The 14,399-nt window shown below is 45.6% G+C and overlaps 1 protein-coding gene across 20 annotated transcripts in view; it reads right to left on the bottom strand.

Moving 5' to 3' along the window:
* Positions 1 to 14,399, bottom strand: part of EYA4 (EYA transcriptional coactivator and phosphatase 4) — a 218,536-nt gene that overhangs the window by 172,309 nt on the left and 31,828 nt on the right. The gene's annotated exons all lie outside the window — the stretch shown is intronic.

Raw genomic sequence — 14,399 nt, 5'->3', positions numbered from 1 at the left:
TTATAAATGTAATTAATCCTGGTGACTTCAATAAGCAAAGAGATATATACTTAAATTAGCTATTTAAAAAAAAACACACAGCATATTTGGTAAAATAACTAATTCTGATAAATTTATGCCACAGTACTCCCTCCAGTGGTCAAAACCACAGAAGGGCATAAAAAGGGAGAAACCCCATGAGGACCTCTTAAATAATGGTTGGGAAATTTATTTGAACTATCACATTTACCCAATATTTGATATAACGCAAGATTAGCAATGGGGGGCAGGGAGCAACAGCCTTTCATTGTTGAACATTCAAGTGTCTGGGGAAAAAATTCACAATGACTATCATACACATATAAGCTTCATCTCATACTGAAATTCAGGACCTCACTGAATATAAGATTCACCATTACATGCACACATGCCAACATAAAACAGATTTAAACTAAAAAAGTGTTGCAACTAAAACATGGGGGAAATCTATATTCCAGCTTGCCTCAACTTGCAAAGAAAAACTGAGCAGAGTATTAAAAATTAATGGTAGCTTAGGTACACATGATCATGACTGATAACATTTCTAATGTGAAAACAAAATAGTTCAAAAAAGCAATGTATATTATTGTTGCTTTAAAAGAACCCATTTTTCAAAACTGAAAACAATTATGAGCCAGATAAGCTGGGAGGAAAAAATTAATCATAGAAATGTGAAGGATAACTGGGAATAGTTTAAGAACACTTCACTATATGCCCCAAAAGCCACAAACCCACAATTGAGGAAGAAGGTTACTGGTTAAAAAACCAAGCCAGATAAGAGGGGAAATGAAGGCAGCTATAAAAAAAACCTATATAATAAATGGGAGAAATATGAAACTGATCATAATTAACATAAATCAGAATCTAGGGATTGTAGAAAATTGATAAGAGAAGTAAGGAGACACATGGTGAACTATGGCCAGAGAAATGTTCAGGAGAAAAAAAAAAAGTGTGTTTTCTAAATAGGTTAGAAACAAAAAAGAATTGGTCCATTACTAGATGGAAACTGTAGAATTATCAATAATAATACAGGCAAGGTAAAAGCGATCAGTAAATATTTCTGTTCTCTATATTTGGGGGAAAACAGATGATGTGCTCTGATCATATGCCCTATGCAGATAGACTCAAATAATTTACTCTGTTGAGCTCAGTGGTTCTCAAACTGTGGGTCAAAACTCCAAAGTGGGTCATGACCCCATTTTAATGGGCTTGCTAGGCTAGCATTAGACTTGCAGGGACCTAGAGCTGAAGGGAAAGCCCAAACTCCACCCCCACATAGAGTAATTGGGCTCAGGTTGTGGCTCCCCTCTCCCTCCACCAGGGCCAGAGGTGCTCAGGCTCTGCCCCTCCCCCAACAGGGGCCATGTAGTAACTTTCTGTCAGAAGTGGGTCATGATGCATGAAGTTTGAGAACTGTCCTAGCTGAACAAAGAGAAGATGAGGGGTGACTTGATTACAGTATGCAGGTGCCTACAAAAATTTAATAGCATGCTCTTCAATCTAGCAGACAAAATTATGACAATCCACTTGCAGGTAAAAACGAGTGGTCCTGTGGCACCTTAGAGACTAGCAAAAAATATATAGATAGTATCATGAGCTTTCTTGGGCACAACCCAGTTCTTCAGTGGAGCAAGAGGCACAGAAACCACAAAATTTAAAGCAGAAAAAGAAAAAAATACCTCATCACATAAACCAACACATCAGAGGTTAGGTCCTTTTTCTTTTTCTGCTGCTTTAAATTTTGAGGTTCCTGTGCTTTTCTATGCCTTTCCTCCATTCATCTGAAAAAGTGGGTTTTGCCCATGAAAGCTCAAGATACTATATATTAGTCGGTCTTTAAGGCTATGCCTACATTAGGAGATTATTTTGACTTTACTAAACTCGACTTTTGGGCATCCAATTTTACAAATTCAAACTTCCATGTCCTCACTACAGGGAAACAGAGCCCCAGGAAGCACTCTCGGGAGCTGTGGGAGGCCTTGTGGAGGCCAATTAATTCGAATTAGCAGAAGTAGAGTATCTACACTAACTTTATTTCAAATGTACAAGTTCAGGAATAACATTATTCCTTATGAAAAGCAAGACTACAGAGTTCAAATTCCGCAGTCCCTTATTCCAGAATAATGGGCTTGGTAGTGTGGATGCATCGCTTACAAATTCGATGTTGGGGGGGAGGGGAGAAATTACTTCGGACTGAGGTCCTAGTTTAGACCAGGCCTAAGATGCTACGGAACCACTCATTTTTTAATTTTTTGTTAAGTTATAGACTAACCTGACTACCCCACAGACATTTAAACGTGCATTTGCTGGAAGTTAGAGCTAGACAAACTCAGTTTGGAAATAATGAGGAATTTTAATAGTTACAGAAAACAACCATTATAAAAATTTACCAGCAGATAATGGATTCGCCAATCTTGATTTTTTTATAAATCAAAATATCTACTCTAGAAATTATTTTGGAAAACTTCTACAGCCTGTGTCATGCAAAAATCAGACTATATGATCACATGTTTCCTTTTGTCCTACCATTAGCAGTACAAAAGAAATAAAGGCCTGGCATGGTATTGCCACCCTTACTTCTATTCTCCTTCCTGCAGAGCTAGGCCCTCAGTCAGCAGCCATCATTCTCCAGCCATCCAGCTATGAAAGCAGCAGTGCAGAAGTCAGGATGGCATGCTGCTGCCTTCAGAGGAGGGTGGTTGGACAACAGCCCCTTCTCTCCAGCTGCTCAGCTCTTAAGACAGCGCAGAAGTAGGGGTGGCAATACCACAACCCTATAAAATAATCTTGTGATCCCACCCTGCAATGCCCTTTTGGATCAGGACCCTAAATTTGAAAAATACTGGTCTCCCCTCTAAAATCTGTATAGTATTGGGTAAAAGCAAACAAGAGACCAGATTTTGCTTGAGACATTTTTAATGGCCTTGAATTTGATAGAATGCTATCCATTCTAGCTAGCCCATAACAGGATATGCTTTACTTCTAGAAGATTTTTATTCATTTTGAATGCCCAGACACTGTAAACAGGAGTCACAACATAGCTTTGTTTATCAGCATCATTTTAAAATGTCTACATCATGAGTATTGCCTCATAGTTCCATAACACCTACTTCCTATCGTTCCCACCCTCCGTGAGCAAGTAAGACTTAAAACTCAGTTAAATCAGCACAGTTTCACTGCGGGAGGGGGGGGTAGAGGGGGAAGGAAGGAAGGGAATGAGAGAACATCAGGCGTGGGGAGGGTACTCTGTAGGAAACTATGTCCCCTGTGTGCTGCAGGGCATTGACATGTAGCAGCTGTCTTTTTGCAGACCAACAAAAGGAGGCTTGGCAATAGGGAGGAACCTTTGAACAGGTGGTCCAGAGTCTGCAGCCAAAGAAGTGTCACCAGCACCCACAGAGCTGCTGGGAGAATCTCCTTCACCTTGTCACCATTTTATGAGAGTTAACTTCCATAATCCACTTAGGCCCAACAAAGCCATTTGCTAACGCTGTGTGTGAATACAAGCAGTTGGCCCATAACTCTTAACCCTGGTGGGCTACCTTTCAGTAAAAAAGCTCCTGAAACAGAAGCAGCCTCCATAAACTTAGTACCACACTGTGTGCAATTGGGTCACAATGTTTGTTTGTTTGTTTGTTTTTAAATGAGTGGAATTTAGTTGTATAGTGCATCTTTTTTTAGTAATGTGCTCAATAATTTGAGGGAAAACACCTGGACATGCTTCACAGGCAAATTTTAAATGGACGTAACTCTCAGAACCAAACAATAGCTTTCAGAACAGTCTTGTACTGCTGCATGGGGGGAAACTATTTCCATTCCAAACTGGAACTTTCAAAACCACAACAGTTTCAATGGTGAGGACAATTCAAATACATACATACATACATACATACATACATACATACATATGGCACAATTTTTTTTCATTGAAATGATGGGAAAAGGTTTGTTTGTTTTCATTCTTACTCAACAGTTCTTTGGGATTGTGGAATTGTTTGTTGTTGTTTTTGTTTATAAGTTTAAACAAACAGATAAACAAAAAAATCAGTTTTGGGGAGAAGTAAATATGGACAAACGTCACCTCAAAAGATCATTTCACAAAACCAAGACTGACTTAGACACACTCTATGAAAGAAACATTTTTCCAACCTTAATCACAGTGGTCACTATTGCTCCCACTGTTAAAATCTATTATTCTCTCTTTCTCTGCCCTGCCTGGGCAAAAAAGTGAAATTTAATAGATGTTGATACAAAATTTTACTAGAAAATTCTCAATTGCATGCAATTCCACTTTAGGCCCAAATTAGACTAAGATTATACTAAAGTGGTTAATTTTATACCTGGCGTGGCCAACGTGAGTTAGATAAACTTAATCTAAACTGAGCTATTCTTCCTAGAATAGACACAGGATAATACTTTTCTTTTAGCAAATCAAGTTATAGCCAAGGCTCCTACAGAAGTTTAAAGTTTTAATTTCTCTAGAATGGAGCTTGAGAGGGTGTAGAATGGAGAACAGAGAAAGAATCTAAGGCTCTGTCTGCACTATGGAATTTTTCTGGGATACCAGAGATGTCCTGGAAAAACTCCGCTGAATCCAAGGAATGCATCTGCTCTTCTGAAATTTTTTTTGGAAGCGCAGACACGCTCTTTTGAAAGCCCTGTATTCCTGATCTTATGAGGAATAGGAGTTAAGAACATAAGAATGGCCATACTGGGTCAGACCAAAGGTCCATCTAGCCCAGTAGCCCGTCTACCAACAGTGGCCAGCACCAGGTGCCCCAGAGAGGGTGGACCGAAGACAACGAACAAGTGATTTCTCTCGTCCCATCCAACTTCAGCCTCTGACAAACAGAGGCCAAGGACACCATTTCTATCCTCTGGCTAATAGCCTTTTATGGACTTAAGCTAGATAATTTCATGGAGGTTATCTTTAAACTCTGTTATAGTTCTAGCCTTCACAGCCTCCTCTTGCAAGGAGTTCCACAGGTTGACTATGAGCTGTGTGAAGAACTTTCTTTTATTACAGTAAACTTCCGATAATGCAGCACCTTTAGGACCCATGGGGTGCTGGATTATCCGATATGCCGGACTATCAGAGGGGGGGGCTATGAGGGGTCTGGGGTGGGGTAGGGGGATGCCACCCCAGACCCCTCATAGTCCCACTTCCGATAGTCCAGCTCTGCCCCAGGTGTCCCCAATTCAGCTGCTGCTGGTCAGTTTCAGCAGCAGCTGAATCAGGGACGCCTGCGGCAGAGCTGCTGGGGTGCTGCCGGGTTGGTCCCGTAGCGCCGAGGGGCGGCGCTATGGGACCAACCCAACAGCACCCCAGCCGCTCTGCCCCAGGCTTCCCTGATTCAGCTGCTGGTCAGTTTCAGCAACAGCTGAATCGGGGAAGCCGGGCGCAGAGCAGCTCCAATTGTCCGGCTGCTTGGAGCACTTCTGGGACCATCAGGAGTGCCGGAGCATTGGATGACGGACCAATGGAGTTTTACTGTAGTTTTAAACCTGCTACCCATTAATTTCATTTGGTGTCCTCTAGTTCTTCTATTATGGGAACTAATAAATAACTTTTCTTTATTCACCCTCTCCACACCACTCATGATTTTATATACCTCTATCATATCCCCCCTTAGTCTCCTCTTTTCTTAACTGAAAAGTCCCAGTCGCTTTAGCCTCTCTTCATATGGGACCTATTCCAAACCCCTAATCATTTTAGTTGCCCTTTTCTGAACCCTTTCTAAGGCCAAAATATATTTTTTGAGGTGAGAAGACCACATCTGTACACAGTATTCAAGATGTGGGTGTACCATAGTTTTATACAGGGGCAGTAAGATATTCTGGGTCTTATTTTCTATCTCTTTCTTAATAATTACTAACATCCTATTTGCCTTTTTGACCACCGCTGCACACTATGTGGAAGTTTTCAGAGAACTATCCACAATAACTCCAAGATCTCTTTCCTGATTTGTCGTAGCCAAATTAGCCCCCATCATACTGTATGTATAGTTGGGGTTATTTTTTCCAACGTGCATTACTTTACACTTATCCACATTTACTTTCATTTGCCATTTTGTTGCCCAATCACTCAGTTTGGTGAGATCTTTTTGAAGTTCTTCACAGTCTGCTTCTGTTTTGACTATCTTAAACAGTTTAGTATCATCCGCAAACTTTACCTCCTCACTGCTTACCCCTTTCTCCAGATCATTTATGAATAAGTTGAAAAGGGCTAGTCCTAGGACTGACTCTTGGGGGACACTACTAGTTACCCCTCTCCAATCTGAAAATTTACCATTTATTCCTACCCTTTGTTTCCTGTCTTTTAATCAGTTCTCAATCCAAGAAAGGACCTTCCCTCTTATCCCATGGCCATGTAATTTACACAAGAGACTTTGGTGAGGGACCTTGTCAAAGGCGTACTGAAAATCTAAGTATACTATATCTACTGGATCCCCCTTGTCCGCATGTTTGTTAACCCCTTCAAAGAACTCTAATAGATTAGTAAGACAGGATTTCCCTTTACAGAAACCATGTTGACTTTTGTCCAACAAATTATGTTCTTCTATGTGTCTGACAATTTTATTCTTTACTATTGTTTCGACTAATTTACCCAGTACTGAAGTTAGACTTACCGCTCTGTAATTGCCAGGATCGCCTCTAGAGCCCTTTTTAAATATTGGTGTCAAATTAGCTATCTTCCAGTCATTAGGTACGGAAGCCGATTTAAAGGATAGGTTACAAACCGCAGATAATTGTTGCAAGGGGATGTGGATTGCAACTGCTTTAAATACTAAGGAGAGGGGATCACCACATGGGAGTGTAAAGGATTTTTTATTCAACTAAAACTGGGAAGGGAGGGGAATCTCATTCATACAGTCAATCACACTTACAGTCCCAGGCAGGATGATAAGGCGAGCAGAAGGCAGTTCATATTCTTTAATCGTCCCAAGTTGACGCCTAAGCTGGTCCGCTGGCCAGGCGATCCGAGCAGAGGGCGTTCTGGGAGGCTTCACTTGATAGTCCACCACCACTGTCTCTCTCTCCCTCTCTGTCCCTCTCTCCTTCAAGGATCCGCCACATGCAGCCTCTGAGTCTAGGCCTCTTGGGGCCGTGTGCACACCCTGCTGGGGGCCGTGTGCACACCCTGCTGGGGGCCGTGTGCACACCCTGCTGGGGGCCGTGTGCATTGTTGTTTACTCCTGCTGTTTACCTCAGACATTCTTCTGCACTCACTCAGGGAAGGGGTAGGGGGTTAACAGACAACACTCCAACAGTTTAAGGAACCAAATAACATTAACAGGTGAGAAAGAACAACCACCATTTTAACTGTCCCCTTACTTCTCCTTTGCCTCCAACACCCCGCCCCTTGATCTATTGATCATCCCATGAGGTGATGTCGTTGGAGGGCAAAGGTTACCTGTTGAAGGCGTACCACTCTATTTACCAATCTACGAGTATAACAACATAGACATAAAAATACAATAAAGAACACAATTAACAATAACAAGAGTCCTACAATAGGGTGGACTAGAACTCGTAGGATAGATCTGGCAGATCCTGACCACCCTTTAAAAATGTCCCACCAATGATGCTGAGTAATTTGAACAGCCTCATCCCCTATTTCTACGAGGCGTTTACTTTGTTGAATAATGTGTATTTCTTTATTTTTAATTTGTTGAGCTACAGCTTTGGCTTTCTTAAGACTATGTTGGGCATCCTTTTGTAGTTCAGCCCAAACAGCAAAGTTAATGCTTGGGGGGGGTCGGTATGACCATATAACTGCTTGTATAGCCAAATTCTCAACTGGGGGAGGCAATAAGGCAGGTGAAAATATACCATCCACTACAACCCCGATAACGTTAGATACACAACAAGTATAATTACTGGGTGCACACCAAGAAGCATTGGAAGATGGGGTCCACACCACTGCAGTAGATAAATTTGCTCGAACCACACACATAAATAGTGGACTAGGGGTCAATACCACTACCGGTTCTTGTAATCGCTGCAACACACACATGGTTTCGGCATCCCATGGGGAATAACAGTCATCTTTGGCTGGTGCTTTGGCAGGACATATCCATCGACCAAAACTTGGGCTTACACACTCTTTGCCTAAATTTAAAAACCCCAGTTGTGGGTGGTGATGGCTGTGAACACTACGGGGAATCCATAGAGATGGTCCTAAAGCTTGGGGCATAGGAACCAGGGTACACAGGGTAAAGTGTGGGGACTTTTGGGGAACTGCCAATAATGACAAAACCCCTGTCCATGGCCCCTTAGGCACATAGGATATACGGTGAGCATATTTCCAATCGATTTCAGTAAAATGCTGTTGCACCACCCCTGGAACCAAACCCTGGTCTAGGAGGGTACGTTGCTGGAACCAGCTTACAAACAAAACTTGCTGAACTGTTAAACACTGTTCTGCCCAAGAATGATTGACAAAAGATTTTACCAAAGCCGAAAGGGTATTAGTTAACAGATGGAGGGGTAGAACCCCCATTGAGGCAACAAGACTCTGCCCAGCTGCCAAGTCCTCTGAAATACTCGCAGCCGTTTTTTGGGCCTTTTGAAATAGGGACCCTGTGGCAGATAACTTGTTGGCCACTACTTCAATATCTACAGCATTTAAAATGCCTGCTCCCGTGCCCAAACCTCCCAAAACCCACCCTCCTAAATCCCGCTTAGCACGGTAAGGGGGGTTAAGAGCTAATTTCAACCATGCTTCTACCAGGCGAGAACAATTGGGCCACACGGTGGACACATTAATTAAAGACATGTCAAATTGAATCCGATACAGAACCAATTGAGCCACCGTAACCGCTTCCGCCTGTAGAGAGGGAATTTGGGCACAAATTAGAGGTGACGGCGGAGCCCGCGGGACTATCCGGCCAGGTACCCATCCCCCCCGCAGTTGCAACAGCCATCCTCTAAATCTGCGGTTCTGGCCTCCACAGTTTACATATAAGTTTAGAATACCTTTGACACATGGCTCTATCACTTGGACACTGCTATCCCACCATTGGGACCACAAAATCACCCGCTGCTGTGAGCTCAAGTTGGTGGAAAGAAAAATGGAGGAAGTAGTGGGATCCCACCTTTGAAGCCGGGCTCGAAGCCGGTTGAACCAATCACAAGTTGTAGTTCGTGCAACCATATTAGTGTGCTTCCAGATTCCCTCCCACCAGATAGAGTTGCTTGGGTCAGCAAAAGATCCATTGCCATTCCGCCAGATCAGTTGAAGGGTTACTGGGCCTACCCATGGAACCCAAGGTGTACATCGTGTGTGTAGACGAGTATTATAATAATCTCCTATTCTTGATGGGTTCCCTCCCCGATTTGGTCCTAAGTGGCCACATGGGTCAATTATGGGTAAGGCGGTTCCATCAGCAGTGGAGGCAATAATTTGCAAAAAAGGCCTTAAAGGAATGGATGGATACTTGTCTACTGATTTACACCACAGAGTTGAATTAATGTTGGAATGGTTCACATGCGTGCCTGTTGTCTCATTCCACCATGGGGTCCGTTCTGCAGGTGGTGGGAAAAACTGCAAGTCCAAACGCCCTTGAGCTCCAGGATACTGGCACCATCTGTTTTAAAAAAAAACTCACATAACCAGATTAACATAAAGCATGGTAGTTTTCTTGAATCGCTGACACTCGCTTCAGTTGACCACGGTGAACCCATTTGCCTTCAGGGATCTTGTCTATCATATACACTGTGTCCCCAGCCCGATTTACAATGGTGAATGGGCCCTCCCACTTTGCCTGAAGGGGTCTGGTTGAGAACTTGCAATACATAACTCGAGTCCCAACATCCCATGGGTTCACCTCCCGCCGCCCCTTGTCCATTCGGGCTCTTGCTCTGTTCATGGCCTCCTGTAGCTGATGGGTTATATAGGGTTTTTCCTCCACCAGCGTCTTATACCACCGAATCCAATCCTCGGGGCGATCCTCCAGGGGTTTATTGTCCCCTGGAGCTGATCGGAGAAGGATCATCGGGGTACCAAATAACAGCTGATATGGGGACAAATGGGAATTCAACCTGTTTTTGCTCCTAAGAACTGCCAGAACTAAGGGGAGCTTCTCTACCCATGATCCTTTTTGCTCTTCTAATACCTTCCCCAATGCCTCTTTAATAGTACGGTTCATTCTTTCAACTTGTCCCGAGCTGTGAGGGTGGCGTGAGATATGCAATTTGCGTTTAATACCTAACGCCCCCAACAAATTTCCCCACATTTCTGAGACAAATTGTGGCCCTCTATCAGAGTCAAAGATTCCTGGAGAACCAAATCGGCAAATGATTTCTCTAAAAACTATCTTGGCAGTGTCTGCTGCGGTATGTCGCTTCATAGGAAAAGCCTCTACCCAGCCGCTGAAGGCATCTATAATCACTAGACAACAAGTTTGCCCTCGTGGGCCAGGGGGAAGACCCTCAATAAAATCAAGCTGAACACGGGACCATGGCCCCTCCGGAATGCGCTGATGTCCTAATGGCAGCACTTCCTCTGACTCACTACCTGCTCGGGCATTATACATGGCGCACACCAGACAGTTGCTTACCCAGTCCTCTACTTGTTTCCTCTGACCCGGCCATCGGCTTATCTCCCGCACACGCTGGTATGTAGCTTCTACTCCCTCATGTCCCAAACTGTGAGCCCAGCATATAATATCCTGCCGGTCCCATTTTCCAGGAATTGACACTGGGAACTCAGAGGGGTCGCCTGCTTCCTTTAACTGTTTACGCAGAGCACCTCGGGTAGTAACAGCTGACACTACTGGTGACTTAGCCAATGCATCTGCCCTATTATTCCAAAGGGCCTCAGGGGACCCTTCTGGATCTTGATGTCCTCCTACATGGGTCAGATATAATTGTCCTGGATGTGCCTGGACCCATTTATACACAACCTGCCAATCTTCTGCATGCGCTAGTGGTTTCCCATCCACACTTCTCCACTGATCACGGGCCCACTGCCACATCCAGTTCCTGGTCCCTTCCACTACATACTTTGAGTCACTAAAAACCACCAGTGGTCCCAGATTCTCTGACCAAAGTCTCAAACACTCAACTAGGCCTTTAAGCTCAGCAAGCTGAGCTGATCCAGTGGCCCAACTGCGGACCAAGCTGCGATCCATTAAATTAAGGCATGCTGACTGGATATGAAGTTTGCCATCTATTCGGGTTGCTGACCCATCAGTAAACCAAATATTTTCTGGGTGAGTGATTGTCTGGGCTTCTTCTAAGGAGGTGACCTGTGGAACAGCCTGTTCTGGTACCTGAAACGGACATTCATGGGTCTTTCCTGTACTTGACAGGAGACCTGCGGCTGCCGTAGCTGCTCCTGGGGTGGACTGATACTGCACTCCTCTGTTGACTAAGGCTAGGGTCCACTGTGCTAATCGGGGGTTGCTCACACCACTCCCCATAAGTTTGCCTGACAAAATGTATCGCAGAGGTGTATGGGAGCTCTGAATGACGATGGGACTATCCCCTATCATGGCAGCAGATACCTCCAGGGCCCATACAGCTGCCAGACACTCCCTCTCACAGGGACCAAACTTCTGTTCAACTGGGGTCAGAACCCGGGAGTAATAGGCAACAGGGCGAGCTGGTTCTGCCCCTATTGCTTGGAACACTGCCACGGCCAAAGCCTGGGGTGAGGTGGCAAGCCTAAATTGAAAGGGGAAGCCTACCCTGGGGGTGGCCAGCACAGCTGCCTGTAGGACCCCCTTTTTAATCGCTGCAAAAGCTTGGGATTGTTTTTCCCCCCACTTAAAAGGCACACCCTCTTTTAGAAGGGCATACAGGGGCCGGGCCAAATTGGCAAAGTCCCAGACATGTGCACGAACAAAATTGAAGGAGCCCAGAACCATCTGAAGCTGGTGCTTATCAGAGGGCACTGGGAGAGTCTGCAGTGCCTGCAGCCGTTTTTGACACACCTGCCGTCCCTTCTCTGATATTTGTACCCCAAGGTATGTGACTTGTGGCTGAACTAGCTGGGCTTTTTCCCGGGAGGCTTTAAAACCAGCTTCCTGTAAGACGTGCAGAACCCTCTCTGTACGTTCTTGGGTCTCCTGCTGCTCTGTCCCCATGGTTAAAATGTCATCTACATAAGACACCACCCAGGGCTGATCCAAGGGTCCCAGGTTATTAAGAGTGGCTGTCACAGCCTGGTGTGCTAGTGTCGGAGAGCTGTGAAAACCCTGAGGGACTCGGGTAAACATATATTGTCGGTTCTGAAAGGTGAAGGCAAAGCGGTCCTGGCTTTCAGGTGCTAAAGGCAATGCAAAGAAACAATTAGCCAGATCGACCACCGAGAACCATCTCGCCTCAGGTGGCATGCTTTCTAATAAGGAGGTCATATCTGCCACTATTGGGGCTCGCTGTGGGGTATTTGCATTAATTCGGCGATAATCAATGGTCAATCGCCATGATTTGCCATCTGCCTTACGAACAGGCCAGACAGGGGAATTAAATGGAGAGGTGGTCTCCCTAATTACCCCTTGTTTTTTCAAAGCCTCAATAATTTCCCCGACTGCCTGTTCAGCTTCTACTGGATATTTATATTGCCGCTGTGGAGCGACCAGAGGGCCTTTAATCACAATAGGCTCTCCCTTCCATAAGCCACAATCATATTTATCTGTAGCCCAAACTCCAGGGACCCTATAACACCACTCATCATCCTCTGGAACATTCACAGAAGCAACTCCCAGCATTGAGCGAGTTAACACCCCTGAGACACCTCCTAGTGCTTCTGGATTCCAATCTCTCTTAGGGACCTGCCACAAACCACGATTAGCACAGTCTACCACCAATTGCATTTCCTTTAATTGATCTATTCCCACAATTGGCTCTTCTATTAAGTTAGACTGGACCCATGGTAACACCGAGATGAGGTCTGCCACCTCCCATCGGGTGGGAGACAAGACCCGTCCTTTTTCTTCTTGACCCCCATAAGCAGCTAAAACAACTGACTGGACTACCAAACATTCAGGAGGTCTGAAGGGAAGAAGGGACACAGCGGCTCCAGTGTCCACTAGCGCTGCACAAGGGGTTCGCGCCCTTCCCACCCTCATTTGGACCATAAGGCGTCCCCCTGTATCGGTGGACAGAGTGGCAATCCATTGCCATCTGCCCTCCGAACGCCGGTCCTCCTGTGGGCTTCCCTATGGGGTTGGAGTCAGCCGGTGGTTCTCAGCTGACCGGGTGTCATCAGGGGAAGAAACCCTTTTAGGGTCTCCCCGGGGAAGGGGAACTCCTAGATGGACGCATCTCAGCATCAATTCCTCTGTTGGCTTCCCATGCCAATTGTCCATATTTTCCCCCTTTTCCAATAAAGCCCGCCACAATTCGTTACGTAGGCGGGAAGGCCCTTTTCGGGTCCTTGGACGGGGGTCCTGTAACTTATGCTCTACCACTGCCACCTTAGAGGGCTTGCCTGTGGGTGTTGGTGTGACAAGAGCAGCCTGTCGGACGGCATCCAGTAAGGCTTCCACGTCTGCAGGTTCCCCAGGCCTCCATCTCCCTATTGCCTGCTGTATATACATTGGGAGCCCCTGTGCAATTAGCCTTAATTCGTCAACAGGTAAAGCTATTTGGGCTATGGATGTGGGGGTACCACTCCTTGCTGCAACAGGCACACCCCGACCACACAGACATGCCAGGAGAACCATCCTTTCCACAAACCTAGTGGGGTCTTCCCCCGGTGTGGCAGCTGCTGAAACCAGTTCCGCCAGCAATGCTCGTGGTCCCACAGCTGATGTCATTCCCATCAGCATCTCAAATATATCTTTATGTGTGGTATCACAGGCCTGCTGTCGGGCTACCCCTGCTAAGTCCCCTCCCAATCCGGATGCAGCCTTGAGTACCCGCCGAGCCTCTGTCATATTTAGGCTCTGATCCAGGCACAAAGTCACTAGATCTCGGGACCATCCACTGAACCCAGAACGAGAGGGTCCTCCTAAGGTTTTGGCCAACTCCACCGCCTGTGCAGGGGTCAACTCAGTCTCTGCCACTGTATGCCCAATATTCGGGGCCTCTCCTCCCCCTTGGGGCGTGGGCCCATAAGTCCGGACCACCCTCCGGATCGCTGCAACCCTATGTCTGAGATCTGGCCCTCCAGGGTCTGGATCTGGGCGATCTAGGTCACCCCAAGTATCCCCATCCCAATCTTCACCCCAGTCTAGGGATTGATCATTTCTCTTAGGAAGCCCTAAAGCTGCTACTCTTCCCTTAGAAAGCAGCCTTCCCTCTGGCCTACTCTCTCCCAAAACTAACTCCTTGAGACACTGCACCCTTTCACTTAAAGTTCTATTCTCCTCCTGGACATGCTCCCGTTCTTCTTCTGCAGCTGCCACTTGTATGGCAGCAACAGAAAGAGA

The sequence above is a fragment of the Pelodiscus sinensis genome, chromosome 3 (genome assembly GCF_052426305.1).
Source record: "Pelodiscus sinensis isolate ZL-2025 chromosome 3, ASM5242630v1, whole genome shotgun sequence".
In the NCBI taxonomy this organism is placed as follows: Eukaryota; Metazoa; Chordata; order Testudines; family Trionychidae; genus Pelodiscus; species Pelodiscus sinensis.
The sequence above is the reverse complement of the archived record's forward strand: the minus strand, read 5'-3'. Positions and strand labels throughout refer to the sequence as shown.